Genomic DNA, 15,801 nt, shown 5'->3' with positions numbered 1-15,801 from the left:
TCCCCTAAAATTAGGAATCTCACAATTCCTCAAAGACTCTGTAGGCACCTACTCACCCTTGGGTGTTAGTATTCGCCCAACCTTAAAAAAAAAATTTAAAAAAAGCTTTTTTCAGCAACAACGTTTTCATGAGGATAAATGGACAAAGTATTGAAAAGGACTTCAACTCCTCTGAATTACTGAATAAAAGTCAATTAAATAGCATTCGAGGTGGTAGAAAGAGGAGGAAGATTCCTGGGCTCATGTCACTCTCCCATCAAAGGATGTAAGAGGAACCCTGGATTGGGTGTGGAGAGGAGGGACGAGGAGCAGGGGTGGGGAACGCCAGGTGAATAAATTCATTCTGTAGGTCTCAAATCCTTCACTTTAACCTCAGGGGAACTGAGGCACAGAGAAGCCAGGTGACTTACCCAGGGCCACACAGCTAGAACCTCGACCTTCCCATTGAGGGAGAAACTCTGCTGTGGATGTGCAAGGACCGTCCCTGCAGCCCGGCTCCCTCCACCCGTCGCGCGCCCCCGCAGCGACCCCCGCCTCCTGCCGCGACCCGCGCTGGGTTCAAGGCCACCCCCAAGAGGCAGCCGGCCTGCTGGGGTTCCCCGCCCCTCTTGAGCACCTCTGGCCGACGGGACGGGGGTCGGGGGGCGAGGCGGAGCGGGGAGGCCGGGGCGGGTTACCTGCGCTGCACCGCGCCGCGCTCTCGGGACCGGTCTGAGGGCCAGGAGCAGGATCGCGGGGTCCCCGCCCGCCCGGTCCCAGGTTCCCCGCCACTGGCCGCCGCGCTCCCGCCGCCCGGGTCTCCCCGCCGCGCGGTCTCGGCCGTTGTGGCCTCACCCTCGGGGCCCCCGCCCGCCGCCGCTTGGCCACTGGTTGCCATGGGGACGCGACGCCGGGAGTGGGGTGGGGTGGGTGGGGGATGGGCGCACCGGCGGGAGGCGGCGGCGGGAGCGGCTAGCGGATGCTCCCCCGCCGCGGAAACCTCCCCCTCGAGCGCGTCCTCCTGCCCCCCCAGTTTTTAGTCTGTGTCTGCTCACTAGACGAAGGGCTCCCTGAGGCCACATTCCAGTCCTTTCCTATTCGTGGCTCCCTCTGCCTAGTCCGGTGCCCGGCACCCAACATGGGTCCGAGAGGTATTTGTTGAATGAATGAAGGAAAGGAACAAAATGTAAACAGCGGGGGTGGGGGGAGGGGGGTGGAATCTGCACCCAAGTGTCTCCAAGTGTCTAAAATCCCCCTGGCTCTCCTCCCTCTTAACCACATTTGAAATGGTTTGAAAAAGAAATAAACTCGGGGTAAACACCAAAGTGTCTTCCAGTTGGATTTCTTTTAACACAGCATCATTTAGTGCACAGCTACTCTGGTCGCGATAGCAACAGCAACTATACCTGTCTTTCCCATACAGCTGTACCCGCCTTTCCCATACAGCTGTGCCTGCCTTTCCCATACAGCTGTACCTGTCTTTCCCATACAGCTATGCCTGCCTTTCCCATACAGCTGTACCCGCCTTTCCCATACAGCTGTACCTGCCTTTCCCATACAGCTGTACCTGCCTTTCCCATACAGCTGTGCCTGTCTTCCCCATACAGCTGTACCCGCCTTTCCCATACAACTGTACCCGCCTTTCCCATACAGCTGTACCTGCCTTTCCCATACAGCTATACCTGTCTTTCCCATACAGCTGTACCCACCTTTCCCATACAGCTGTACCCGCCTTTCCCATACAGCTGTACCCGCCTTTCCCATACAGCTGTACCTGTCTTTCCCATACAGCTGTACCCGTCTTTCCCATACAGCTGTACCTGCCTTTCCCATACAGCTGTACCTGCCTTTCCCATACAGCTGTACCCGCCTTTCCCATACAGCTGTACCCGCCTTTCCCATACAGCTGTACCTGTCTTTCCCATACAGCTGTACCTGCCTTTCTCATACAGCTGTACCTGTCTTTCCCATACAGCTGTACCTGTCTTTCCCATGCAGCTCATTGGGTCCTTAGAATAACCCTGCAGTGAGACGCCTTAGGAGAAGCGGACAGTCTTGCCTCCCTCTTAGGGAGAAGGAAATAGCTCCTTAGTGGGATGGAACACAGAGTGAGTGATTCTAAATTCTTTCCATTTCATCAAATTCCAAGAATAATTGATGACAGAAGCTCTGTCTCACAGTCCTTATTTTGAAGAAATGATAGGAAAGAATATGTACATGTATGTGTGTTATATATTGAGCGATATTTTTAAGCACTTGAATTTTATGTTTGAGAAAAACATATATTTTTAATCCTCACCCGAGGATATTGTTTTTCCGTTGATTTTCAGAGAGAGTAGAAAGGAGGTGGGGAGAGAAAGAGAGAGAGAGAGAAACAGATGTGAGAAAGACACATCAACTGCTTGACTCCCCCATGAGCTGCCAGTGCTGGGGATAGAACCTGCAACCCAGGTATGTGCCCTTGACCAGGAATTGAACTCGTGACCCTTCCGTGTGCAGGCCAGAGCTGGAAAATATTCTTGCATCTATTTTAGGAACAGAAATCCTTTCCAATAATACAGTCAATTAATTTCTAATTCCTAAAATCTTCTATTTGCACTCCACTTTCATAACAACAACTTGCTACTTTAATATATATATTGATTTCAGAGAGGAAGGGAGAGAGAAACATCAGTGATGAGAGAAAATTATTATCGGCCGCCTCCTGCACACCCACACTGGGGACCAACCTGCAAACCAGGAATATGGCCTGACAGGGAATTGAACCATGACCTCCTGGTTCATAGGTCCAAGCTCAACCATTGAGCCACATTGTCCAGGCCTCCAATGATTTTTTTTTTTTTTTTTTTTTTTTTTTTAGAGAGAGAGAGAGGAAGGGAGGGAGAGAAGTGGGGAGAGAGAAACTTCCACGTGCAAGAGACACCTCTATAGTTGCCTCCCGCATATGCCTCAACAGTCTGTGGGCCAACGCTTTAACCGCTGAGCAAAACCAGCTAGGATCTTAGTCTTCTTTATTCTTGTCTAAACTGAATGGGTCAATTATTTATTCTGACCAGAGGAAGGCAAAATGGAACTAGGAACAAAAGGTAATGAAGTTTCAGGATGCCCAGTATCTCTCACATTGCTTAGCTCTTTTTCATTGGTTAAGTTCATACTTTCATGTTCATTAGTTCCTTAGATGCTCAGAAGTACCATGTGACACTAGTGTAACTGGTGTTATAGCTTTTTTAAAGCAGATTAGCAACCTAAGGTTTAGAGAGAATAAAGAATTTTTCAGAGACAACACATCTAGGTCAAGTGCAGCTAAGAACCAAAATCATCTTACTCCAAGTCTAGTGCTCTTCAAATTACCTCAGATTTCATGTTGAGGAGGTTTCTTTAGCGATCAGAATCTTGCAGAGGTAACTACAGATGTTTTTAAATCCACGTTTTCACAAAAAAGAATGGGGTGTGGGCAGGGCTTGCAAAGCATAAATATGTGAGAGAACACATACTGTGATGGATGTAAGAAAATTTAAATATAGAGCAGAACCCCACCTCCCCTTCAACTTAATAGAAATAAAGGCTTTCATTTCAGGTTGAAACTTAAAGCCTGCCTATATCCCCACCCCGGAAGTAACTGCAAAGAGGAATTTACCCTGAAATGCACCTATTATTAGATCTCTTCAGGAGAAATTAATGAAGAAAGCAGAAAGTCCCTGAGTATAAAGGAGAGGAAGAGTGTGACCAGGGTGCTGGTGAGAGCTCAGTCCTGAAAGAGAATTGGAGGACACAGTGAAGTCAGAATAAGACATAAAATAGAATCAGAAATGGCCAAAAGAAAGTATATGAGACATATATGGCTGAGGGATGAAGAAAACCAGCAGAAACAATTCTCTGTCAAAATATTGGAATCAGACAAAGATTATAAAAAATATTACTAGTAAGTTTTTAGAACAATAAAAGACAAGATTGAAAAAAATCTGCAGGGAGCACTAAATATAAAAAATAAGCTGGCATTGCCTGACCAGTGTGGCTCGGGTAGTTGAGTTTCGTCCCCTGCACCAAGAGATCACCTGTTCAGATTCCCAGTCAAGGCACAGACCCTGAGTTGCAGGTCGATGCCCAGTTGGGAATTGTGCGGGAGGCAACTTATCGATCTCTCATTGATGTTTCTTTCTCTCCCTCTCTCTTCCTTTCTCTGAAATAAATTAAAATATGTTTAGAAAAATAACCTAGCATATTTGAAAGGAAACCAATGGGAATTCTAAAACTAAAAAAATTAAATTACTGCCCCAGCCGATTTGGTTCAGTGGATAGAGCATCAACCTGCTGACTAAAGGGTCCCAGGTTCGATTCCGGTCAAGGGTACATGCCCAGTTGGGGGCACGATCCCCAGTGGGGAGTGTGCAGGAGGCAGCCAATCAATGATTCTCTCTCATCATTGATGCTTCTATCTCTCTCTTCCTCTTCCTTCCTTTCTGAAATTCATAAAAAATATTTTTAAAAAATTAAATTACTAATAACCAAAAATTAAAACACCATAGGTATGTATAACATTAGACTTGATACAGGTACAGAGAGAAATTGTGAACTGGAAAACAGATTAAAAGGAAGTTTCCAGAATATAGGGAAAGACAAAATAATGACAATATTTTAATATGAAGGTTTTGCAATATTATTATTATTTAATATAATTATTTGTTGTTAAGAAAATAAAAATAGATGATACATGTAGAAGTAGTACATGCCCTGGCATATAGTGGGCACTCAAGAAGTATTTGTCAAATTTGAAATAAAAAAATAATAGTTTCGCAAATCATCTTTGTCACTTGTTATAATTTTCACTTCTCTGTCAAAATGTTCAAGCTTCTCTTTTAAATTTTTAAACATATTTATCATAGTTATTTTGTGTCTTATAGTTCCAATCTCTGAAATGTTGGGGGTTTATTGCCGCTACCTCTTACTCATTCATGTTGTTTTGTTTTCTTGTGTTTTACGATTTTTGACTATGAGATAATTTTTGGGAGGAGGTAACTTTATTTCTGACATATTTGAGGCTAGGAATGAGGTTGGGTTCTTCCAGAGAAGATTTCGGTTTGCTTTTGAGAGTTGCCTCAGGGCGTGACCAACCCCAAATCACTTTACATTAAATTCTTCACAGGATATTTTTTTCAGACAGTGCAGTTAATATAATGAATGAAAAGTAAGTATTAGGTTCAGCTTATGATACAAACTCCCAGAGAAAGAATGTTCCTTCACCCAAAGTCAAGATGTGCAAAAGTCAAGATGGGCATATTTTCTGCTATTTCTTTTTTATGACTTTTTTAAAAATAAGATTTTTATTTTAGAACAGTTTTAGATTTATAGAAAAATTATAAAGGTAATGCAAGGAGTTCCCATATAACCCACATCTAGTAGCCCTTATTAACAACATCTTACCTGAGTGTGGCCCTTTTTCACAATTAATAAGCCGATGTTGATATGTTATTAGTAACTGGAGTCCATTCTTTATTCAGATTTCCTTACTTTGTTGTCGCTGCAGGATCCCCTCCAGGATGCCACATTACATTCCCTTATCATGCCTTCTTAGCCACATCTTGGCTGTGACATGTCTAAGCATTTTCTTGTTTGTTATTATCCTGACATTTCTGAGAAGTGCTGGTCAGATAATTGTAGAATGTTCCTCATTTGGAATTTGGTGTTTCTCTCATGTTAGTCTGATTATGGGTTTGAGGGAAGAAGATCACAGTGCACATCCTATCAACATGATTGATGACTGTTGATGTTGATATTGGTCACCTGGGTGAGATACTGCTTGTCAAGTCTCCCACTGGAAAATCTCTTCCCTTTCAGTTTCCATTCTGTCCCCTTTAGACGGATGTCACTATGTGCAGCCCACACTTAAGGAGTGGGGATTATGCTCCATCACTGTCTTCAGGGTAGAGTATCTATAGAATTTACTTAGAATTTTTTTTGCCTGGAAGATTTGTCTCTTCTCTCCCATTTACTTATATCAGTATGGATTCATGGATATTTATTATATATACTTTGAATTTTAGTTGAAGGCTACTTTATTTTATTTCTCAAATTGTCCCAGCTTTGGCTATTGGGAGCTCTTTCAGCTAACTCCCATTTCTCTTTGCCATACCCTCTTAGTTGTGAGTTTTAGTTTAGTTTTTTTATGTACTTCATTACTTTCTGTTATTATAAGATGTCCCAGACTCATATTGTATAGGTACAATTATTGCTTCGGTCCTAGAATCAGCTATTTCTCCAAGGAATTCTAGTTTCTTTTGCTTAGAGATCAATTACAAACCAAGATCTGGGCACTAGGTGTGGTCATTGCTACTGTGTATCATTGATTCCAAGCCCTTTCAGCTGACAACGCAAGGAAATATATGTTTCTATACTAACCCATGTAATATAGCAATGTCTATAAATATTTCTATATGTAACCATTCATATCTTGATTAGGCTAAATATGAGTTCCCACTCTAGTGTATTATGCACATAGATTATTCTAGCCTCCTCCCCTTTTAAATTTCTACTCCAACAGTAAAAAACTGGCTGCCACCATCCACCGTTTAACTTACTTAATTATCCAAATGCAGCATATAGGTACAGCAGTATTAGCATTGTTAATCTGTACACTATGGGAAACAACCTTATCAATTAGAGCACAGTTCTTATGTGCAGTTAATTTTTGCCTTTGGCCTCACCAATTCTACTCATTTCCAAAGTCATTTAGGTGAGTACCTTTTCTCCCCATCTCTTTCAATAAGGTTATTTCATATATTTGTAATACAGTTAGATTCTTTTGTCACATATTACCTCCCACCCTGGGATCCTCCAATCTCCTAAGTAATATTTTTTAATATGTATACTTTAAGGTTCACTCTTTGTGCCTCATTTACTATTTTTTTTTTTTTAAATCCTCACCCGAGGATATTTTTCCATTGATTTTTAGAGAGAGTGGAAGAGAGAGGGAAAGACAGACATAGTGATGTGAGAGAAGCACATTGATTGGTTGCCTCCTGCATGAGCCCCGATCAGGGCCTGGGTTGGGGAGGAGCCCGCAACCGAGGTATGTGCCCTTGACCGAAGTCGAACCTTGAACCCTTTGGTCTGCAGGCCGACGCTCTATCCACTGAGCTAAACCAGCCAGGGCTGTGCCTCATTTACTTTTATAGTGAAGGTAGCCTTTTTTGGATCCCAGTTTTATGCTGAGGTCTTCTGTTGGAATCCTCACCTGGGCTGGCCTTGGGCTTTCTATCCTATTGCCCTTCTGCATGTAGCCATCTATATATATAAAAAACCAGCGACGAGAATGCCGTAACGACTGGAATGACTGATCGCTATGACGCCCTCTGCAGCCAGTGAACCCACCCGATTGGGGGGTGGGGCCGGGCAACCTCCTGCAGCCCCTCCCCCCGGCCAGCCCCACCCCAGATGGGCTCCAACCACCTGATCAGGGGCAAAGCCAGCTGGCCAACTGCCTGCAGCCCCTATCCCTGGCTGGCCCTGCCCCTGATGGGTCCCCACCACCCCCAATTGACCCACAGGCCCTCCCTCCAGCCATCTCCGCCCCCAATCGCCCCCCCCACTCCGATCAGGGGCAGGGCCGGCCAGCCAATCACCCGTGGCCCCTGATCAGCCCCCCCACCCCATTCGGGGGTGAGGCTGGCCAGCCAACCTCCTGCCATCTCCTCCTCCTGACAGGGCTGGCCCCGATCCGCCAATTGGGGCCGGGTCAGCCGGACCCCACCTGTGCACGAATTCATGCACTGGGCCTCTAGTCATAGAATAAGAGAAACACTTAGAGCAAAGCTACATTTAGCATCCACCCCCTTGTTAGAGAGTCTTGCTTCCACTGGGTTTTGAAATTGATTGGTTCCATTCTCTCATTCCAACTCAGCAATATATTTATACTTTTACATACTATTTTTTGTTTAATGAGTGTTGTTCAGGGTATCTAATCAAACATGCTGTCAGAAATGGAACTTTTTTCTATATTATTTTAAAACTAGAGGTCCGGTGCACGAAATTAATGCACGGGGGGGGGGGGGGGGGGAAGGGGGTGTCCCTCAGCCCAGCCTGCACCCTCTCCAATCTGGGACCCTTCGAGGGATGTCCGACTGCCCGTTTAGGCCCGATCCCAGTAGGATCGGGCCTAAACGGGCAGTCGGACATCCCTCTCACAATCCAGGACTGCTGGCTCCCAACTGCTCGCCTGTCTGCCTTCCTGATTGCCTCTTACTGCTTCTGCCTGCCAGCCTGATTGATGCCTAACTGCTCCCCTACCAGCCTGTTTGCCCCTAATTGCCCTCCCCTGCAGGCCTGGTCCCCCCCAACTGCCCTCCCCTACAGGCTTGATTGCCCACAACTGCCCTCCTTTGCAGGCCTGGTCCCTCCCAACTGCCCTCCCCTTCTGGCCATCTTGTGGCGGCCATCTTGTGTCCACATGGGGGCAGCCATCGTGTGTGTTGGAGTGATGGTCAATTTGCATATTACTCTTTTATTAGATAGGATTTCCCATATTCCAGGATATATAAATGTCTTTTAAGTTACCTCATCTCTTTATTTGTGGAAGGGGTGAAATTTTTGAATGGGTTAAATAAATAATACTCCAAGATCAGACTCCCATTTGCTATAAATTATTGCCCTAGCCAGCTTGGCTCAGTGGATAAAGCATCAGCCTGTGGACTGAAGGGTCCCAGGTGCGATTCCAGCCAGGGGCACATGCCTGGGTTGCGGGCTTGATCCCCAGTAGGGGGCATGCAGGAGGCAGCTGATCAATGATTCTCTCTTATCATTGATGTTTCTATCTCTCTTTCTCCCTTCCTCTCTGAAATAAATAAAGAAATATATTTTTTTAAATTGTGATGTTAGTGAAAAATTAAAGAACACAACATAGCCATTTATAAAATAAGAGAATGTGGTCTTAAAACATATTTATAACAGAATTTTATATTAGGAAGTACGATTATTGTTATTTGTTGTTGTTTAATTTTGTTGCAATGGTTTCCATTAATTGAGAATTACTTCCTGTGCCTCTCTGAGTGTCATGTTTTCTGGTTATCCTACAAGCAATGGTTAACGTGCAGTTGGCTGAATAAAACTGAGCTAGAGATATATGAAGAAGTACTTTCAATAAATATTAATGAATAAACATTCTGTCACCACCGTGAGCGACTGCAGCACCTGTTTTAGAGAGATACCAGTGTTTTATCCATTTTAGTGTCACCCTTCAATGATCATGTGGAACAACACACAGGTTGAAGAGAAATGGCTCGTGGTACCCTCATTACTTAGGTTTGTGTTGCAGGACTGCTCATCATGTCGCCACCATTATGCCTCTTTTTGTCCCTGGGATAAGGCATGCTAGCATTGTTGCCGGTGCTGCTGAACATGGTTTTGTTAGGCCTGTAATCAAACATTATTCTAGGAGGCATCCGAGTTGAGCATTGAGGGAACATGAGGTTGCCACATTCAATAAGAGAAAAATAAAAACCCAGACATTATTTTTGCTTTTGCTTTTGCTGGACTGAAATGATGAAAACTCTTAGACATGGCTCAGAAAAGGAGGCAGTGAAATGCGGACCATGAACTCTAGCTCAGGGTGCCCTCATTACAGTGCCGCCAACTCCCCCGTGGTTGCATTCTACAGGGCTATGATTCTGTGCAAGGCTTGTTAGGAAACAACTTTTGACAGTTTAGGGGAGTTATTTTCTCTTAAAAATAAATTTATATCATTCTGATGGAACATTTTGGAATGTCGTCGGAAACATATACTCACCTTCAGTCTGTGGTGACCTCAACAGGCAGAAACCCAAATTATCACTGAAAGTTTTTAAATTGCTTTGTGAAGAAGGCATCAATCTCATTATCCTGAAGTTGCATTGAAATTCATTATGCAGTCCTACTTCTGAACGGACTGGGAGAATTTTCTCAGCTTGACATAAATCCTTAGATGGTAGAGACTGATAATCATTGTGAGAAGAAACCACATTTTCTTTTTCTTTTCATAATTAAACGTTTCGATTGTATTTTCTCATGTTAACTGGGTATGAGTCACTTTCTCATTGATGGCTGAATTAAGTTTGTAAGCCATGAAGGAAAGGAAAATGTTTATTCTTCTGAAAAAGAATCAATAGCAATATGCAGTGCCTTCTAGGCAGGAAAAACATATACTAGTAATGTCAATGTTCATCATTTTAAATTGTGGAATTCTTTTCTTGATCCCTCCTTTTTCATTGCACATACAATATGAGAAAACAACTATACAAATGATTTATATCTAAGAAAGTCAGCTGAACATTATTGAAAGGATGTGGCTTTGAATTTAGACAAGAGTTTGAATCCTAACTCTATTGTTAATAACTATATCTGTGGCTAATATCTTATTAAATACTAGAGGCCCGGATTATGAAATTCGTGCACGGGTAGGGTCCCTAGGTTTGGCCAGCGGAGATCAGGGCCGATCAGGGCCTTCCTTCCCCAGCTGCTGGTTGCCCACTAGGGCTTTCCTTTGTTCCGCGCCACCCCTTGGTGGTCAGTGCACGTCATAGCAAGCGGTCGAACTCCTGGTAGTCGAACTCTTGAGGGGACAATTTGCATATTAGCCTTTTATTATATAGGATTAGTTTCCTCATTTCTATAGTGGGAAGTAACAATACTTATAAGGCTATCTATAATAATAAAAGCATAATATGCTAATTAGGACATCCTTCTGGATGAAGCCAGGGCTGTGAGGGAAGCCTGGGTCTTGGGTGCTGGAGGGAAGCTGGTGGTGGCAGCCAGGGGAAGGAAGGCCTACTCTTGTATGAATTTCATGCATCAAGCCTCTAAGAGTAAATATTAAATTAAGTCAGTATGTATATAATGCACTTGTCACATCATAGGTACCCAAGAATAGTTGGAATTAGCATCCTTATATTATTGTTACTAGTATTATTATTGTAATTATTAGTTGTTACATAACTATTCTGCTATGTTGAAAATACCAGAGAGAAAAAATATATGGCCACTTTCAGAAACAGATTAGCCTGAACAAGTTATAAGATAAAGTTTAGTCAGAGAACACTTGAATGCTATTTGAATAGTGATAAAGGGGGAGAAAAAAGATAATTCAATTCATTGGTTGCTAAGGTTTCCTCGCCCCTCCCCCAATTAAAAGTCAATCTCATGGGATTAAATGAAGACTTTCTGCATATCTGAATTTCACTTATTCCATCATTCATTCATTCAAAAACTGCATGTTGTTGTAATATGAAATACTAGAGGCCTGGTGCACGAATTCATGCACGGCTGGGGTCTGGCCAGCCCTCCCTGATCAGGGCCAATCAGCCCGGCCATCAGGGGTGAGGGGATGCAGGCAGTTGGCTGGCCAGCCCCGCCCCCTGGTGGAACTCCTGGTCGAACTCCCAGTTGAGGGGACAATTTGCATATTAGCCTTTTATTATATAGGATATTCTAGGCATTGTAGAAGAGGAAAGACTAAGGGATAGAAGAATGCAAAGAAACTTATCTATGATAAGCAAGGTGCTTTTTTTAAACCATAAACAAAAAAGATGCTCACCCTCACGAAAAGTTAAGGACTACAAAGTAATAAAAAAAAACCCATCAGATATTTTCTCTCATAGGGTTGAGAAGAACTAGGAAGACATTTCAAATTGGCAAAGATATATAGACACTCTCATCCACTGTTTCGGAAAACATAATTGTTACATTATTTGGGGGAGGTAATTTAACAATATCTAAATGTAAAATGTGCATAGCCAGAAATTTCAATTTTAAGAATTTATCCTACAGAAATAATAGGTTGAGAACATAAAGATCCTATATAATAAAAGCCTAATATGCTAAGTGTCCGGTCATCCACTTGGCTGCTCAACCAATCAAAGCGTAATATACTAATGATATTCTAAGGCCGCTCAACCGCTCATTATGACGTGCACTGACCACCAGGTGGCAGATGCTCTGACTGGTAGGTTAGCTTGCTGCTGGGATCTGGCTGATAGGGACTGAGGGAGACAGGCCGGACATGCCCTGGAGCCCTCCCGTGGTCCCTCCCTGGCTGGCCAACTTCCCACGTTCCTCCCCGACCCTGATTGTGGCATTTGTGGGGTCCCTTGGCCTGGCCTGCATCCTCTCACAATCTGAGACCCTTCGGCGGATGTTGGAGAGCTGGTTTTGGCCCGATTCTGCAGGCCTCTAGTATACATATAAAGAGGCTTGTTGCAGCATTGTTTATAATTGCAAAAGAGAAACAGGAGAGAGCAACAGAAGAGTGCATTAGTTATATATTACTGTGTAACAAGTTATCCCAAAAATAGTCGTTAAAAACAACATTGACTGTCTTACAGCTTCTATAGATTATGAATTTGATTATAGTGTATCTGGATGATTCTGGCTCAGGGTCTCCCATGTGATTACAGTCCAGACAGCCAGGACTGCAGTCATTGGAAAGCTTGTCTGGAACTGGAGGATGTGCTTCTAAGATGCTCACTCACGTGTCTGTTGGCCGAGGACCTCAGTCCCTCTGCACGTGGACCACATGGACCTCTCCATAGAGCCGCTTGAGCATCCTAATGACATGGCAGCTGGCTTCTCCCAGAGAGAGTGACCTAGGAGAGAGCAAGAGGAAGCTTGAATGCCTTTTATGACCTAGTCTCAGAAGTCTTACCTTATTATTTCTACAATATTCTATTCATTAGCACCAAGCCACCACGTCCAGTCTAAACTCAAGGGAAAGCAAGTTAGGCTCTGCTTTTTGGGGGGAAGAGTGTTGAATGATTTGTGTACATACTTTAACACTATCCCAACTTGTTCTCTGGTCACAGATCATTAAAATTCTTTGTACATGGAAAATCTACCCATCCCCTTCCAATATTACCCCCTTCCCCAACCTCAAGTCTCACCCCTTCACAGCATCAGCTTAACGCCCAGAAACGTGTCATCTTAATCAGATCAAGGCGTGGACGAGTTTTCTCAGGAGTCCTTGCTTAAGCGCAGCTCCTTGAGTGCAGTTCCTTCTGTCTCCAGCCCAGTGAGATGAAGAAACAAGTTGTTTGCTCATAGATGCACCCAACAGACATATGTGGAACAGGTATAGGATAACCATTTGAGACATTATTTCTCAAAAAGAGGAAAATGGGAGGCCCAAAGCAACCACTGTACTATAGCAATTCTGAAACCCACCCAGGTAGATGTTAGAAGTTTCTTGCTTTGGCCTGACGGGTGTGGCTCAGTGGTTGAGCATCCACCTGTGAACCAGGAGGCCACTGGTTCAATTCCTGGTCAGGGCACATGCCTGGGTTGCAGGCTCAATCCCCAGTGTGAGGTGTGCAGCTGATCAATGATTCACTCTCATCAATGGGGGAGGGTTGGTGGGTGAGAGGTAATCAACCAAAGACCTGGTATTCATATATGCATAACCCATGGACACAGACAATAGGGTAGTGAAGGCCCGGGGCAGGCTGGAAGGAGTCAATGGGGAAAACCGGGGGACATTAGTAATACTTTCAACAATAAAGATTTATTTTTAAAAATGATGTTTCTATCTCTCTCTCCCTCGCCCTTCCTCTATGAAATCAATAAAAATATTTAGCAAAAAAAGAATTTTCTTGCTTTGAACTCAGTTCTGCTCCTTTCTAGGAATAATTCTCTATGGCTCTTGGCTCCACCCTTTGGGTTCTTGGTTCCATCCTCTCATTAATCCTTCCTTTTCCTTAAAAGGTAGCCTTTTTGGGATCTGTGTAGTTTTCTCAGTAAAAAATTGGTCTTTTTGTGTGTGCTATTTCTGTCTCCTTCAGTCTTAGCTGCTGGTATTTCTTTAATGATAACTATTCTTAGAAACTTTGAGTCATATATATAATCTTATTGCAGTTCACTTCATTAGGCAAAAGTCACACCCACAAATCTCTTTAAGGTAAGTTCTTCTCTATCTTGGCCTTGCGCTGAATGAACTATTGTAGGACAATATCCTTAAGCTTCTTCGAAGCTCTATTATTTGACTAGACCATTCTCTGAAGTCCAGAAAGATCTGACCCTTTTTGTGATCATAAACAAGCTGTTCCTCGACCACATTTTCCTGGCAGTGACCTGGATTTGATCGTTGCTGGGAAAGATCTACATTTCTTAATTTTAACTTTGGTTGCCACCTGTAAAGGTTGGGAATTTTCAAAACCATCAAGTTCTGGCTTCACCAGTTTTAGCAATCCTTCCTTTAGTTTTTCTATTTTCTCTCACATTTTCTTATAACCAGCAAGAGAAAAGCAGGTGGCACCTTCAGCATTTTGCCTGGAAATATCCTTCGCTAGGTCACCTGATTCATTTTCTGCTTTCCCCATTACCACAGTATGGCTAACAAGGATTCTGCCACTACAGGACAAGGATTCTTTTTCCTCACTTTCCTTTAAGCCCTTCCCCACAGCCTCTCTATGGCCATCAGGCATCTATTAGCAGTTTCTTTCAGCTTTTACTACCACTCTTCCTCAGAGCCCTTACAGCCCACTACCCAGTCCCAAAGCAATTCCACACTTTTTAGGTATTTATGATGACAAACACCTGACTCCCAGGTACCAAAATAAGTATCAGTTATCTACTGCTGCTAGCAAATTACTCCAAAATGGCATCTTGCGGTCACCATTTATTATATCACGGTTTCTGTGGGACAGGAATCAGAGAGCAACTTAGCTGGGTGTTCTGACTCAAGATTTCTCATAGAGATTATGATCAAGACATCAGTCAGGGCTGCAGTCATTGGAAGGCTTGACTAGGGCTGAATGTGCCACTGCTAAGATGGTTCACTCACACGCATATTGGTAGAGGGACACAGGTCCTCACTGGCGGTTGGTAAGAAGCCTTAGCTCCTTGCCATGGGCCTTTCCTCGAGGCTGCTTGAGTGTCCTTGTGACTCCACTGGTCCTCCCAGAGGGAGTGATCTGAGAGAGAAGCAAAGGGGGTGCTGCGATGCCTTCTATGCTCTAGTCTTAGAAGCCACACATCGCCAATCCTGCCATCTACCATTCATTAGAGGCGAGTCGCTAAGGTCAGCCCACACTCAGGAGAGAGGAATTAGATGCCACCTTTTGGAGAGAAGCATCAAGAACCAGTGGACTTACTTTATTTTGTGAATGTACCTTAAAATTGCCCATTCAAGTCGATGGGTTATGTCAAAATCACTTTGAAAAAAATGTTGCAGTCCAGAGGAAGCTGATATCTAAGCTCACAAGGGCTAAAGCAAAGAAGTAAGTCAATTCATGCAAAGGGCAAGCTTTCCTTCTTTTTTTTTTTTAATAGCCAAATAGTCCATTGTGTAAATGTACCACCGTTTTTTTTTATCCACTCATCTTCTGATGACCACTTGGGTTGCTTTCACATCTTGGCTATTGTAAATAATGCTGCAATGAACATAGGGGTGCACACATTCTTTTGAATTCGTGTTTTGGGTTTCTCTGGATATATTCTGAAGTGAATCGCTGGTGGGTCACAAGGCAGTTCCATTTTTAATTTTTTGAAGAAACTGCATACTGTTTTCCACAGTGGCTGCACCAACCTGCATTCCCAACAATAGTGCACGAGGGTTCCCTTTTCTCCACACCCTTGCCAACACTGTTATTTGTTGATTTATTGATGATAGCCAATCTGACAGGAGTGAGGTGATATATCATTGTGATTTTAATTTGCATCTCCATGATGATTAGTGATGGTGAGCATCTTTTCATATGTCTGGTGGCCATCTGTATGTCATCTTTGAAAAAGTATCTACTCAGGTGCTTTGCCCATTTTTTAATTGGATTATTTGTTTTTGTGGTGTTGAGTTGTATATGCTCTTTA

The 15,801-nt window shown here is 43.5% G+C and overlaps 1 long non-coding RNA gene across 1 annotated transcript in view; it reads left to right on the top strand.

Moving 5' to 3' along the window:
- LOC307109882 overlaps positions 1–15,801 on the top strand; it is a 119,547-nt gene that overhangs the window by 64,406 nt on the left and 39,340 nt on the right. The window lies entirely within an intron of this gene.

Source organism: Cnephaeus nilssonii, assembly GCF_951640355.1.
Source record: "Cnephaeus nilssonii genome assembly, chromosome: 13".
Lineage (NCBI taxonomy): Eukaryota > Metazoa > Chordata > Mammalia > Chiroptera > Vespertilionidae > Cnephaeus > Cnephaeus nilssonii.
This window is presented reverse-complemented; position numbering and strand designations above follow the sequence as displayed.